This window comes from Pygoscelis adeliae, unplaced genomic scaffold (genome assembly GCF_000699105.1).
Source record: "Pygoscelis adeliae isolate BGI_AS28 unplaced genomic scaffold, ASM69910v1 Scaffold451, whole genome shotgun sequence".
Taxonomy (NCBI): Eukaryota; Metazoa; Chordata; class Aves; order Sphenisciformes; family Spheniscidae; genus Pygoscelis; species Pygoscelis adeliae.
In genome coordinates this window covers 252,616-253,153 of record NW_008824030.1, presented here as the reverse complement: position 1 = coordinate 253,153, position 538 = coordinate 252,616, and the positions used below count along the sequence as shown (strand labels likewise).

Sequence of the window (538 nt, the reverse complement as noted above, 5' to 3'; positions counted from 1 at the left end):
CCCCTCCCGCCGTGGCCTCCTGCCGGGTCTGAACATCTCAGCTCTGGATTGGGCGAAAGGGTTTATTTTTAAAAGGAACGTGCTCTTTCTATTGGGCGAGAGAAACGCCTGTCAGGGTGACGTTTCCTTGTTGCTATGTCGGGAAGGTGGGAAGTGAGATGCACCCGCCCCATGCGTTGACTGGCCAACAGGAAGCCGAGAGCCCGCCCCTAACCCCGTTCGACCCTGTTGTAGTCGCGTAGCTGAGTGACTGACACCCGCCAGACTGCCAGTGAGAGGCCGAGCTCCGCACACCGTCCAATAGAAAGGCGCAAGCCGAGGAGGAGGGTGGTGCCGGGGCGGTATGATTGGCAGGCGGGGCGGAGGGAGAGGAGGGCTCGCAGGAGCTGATATGTCCGCCATCTTGGAGCGTCGGTGATGGTGGCAAGCGGTGGCTTTCCCGCCTGAGCGGAGGCAGCGTGGGGCCTGTGGCGGGGGGACGCGCTTGCCGAGGTATGGAATGTCAAGAGCAGAGCGCAAGAAGGAGAAGGAGGAGAGA

The 538-nt window shown here is 61.9% G+C and overlaps 1 protein-coding gene across 1 annotated transcript in view; it reads left to right on the top strand.

The window, feature by feature from the left end:
* The first annotated feature begins 352 nt into the window (after nt 1-352).
* PPP6R3 (protein phosphatase 6, regulatory subunit 3) overlaps nt 353-538 on the top strand; it is a 64,126-nt gene continuing 63,940 nt past the window's right edge. The window contains exon 1 of the mRNA XM_009327395.1: nt 353-492. The gene's annotated coding sequence lies outside the window, so the exon portion shown is untranslated. The remainder of the gene's footprint in view (nt 493-538) is intronic.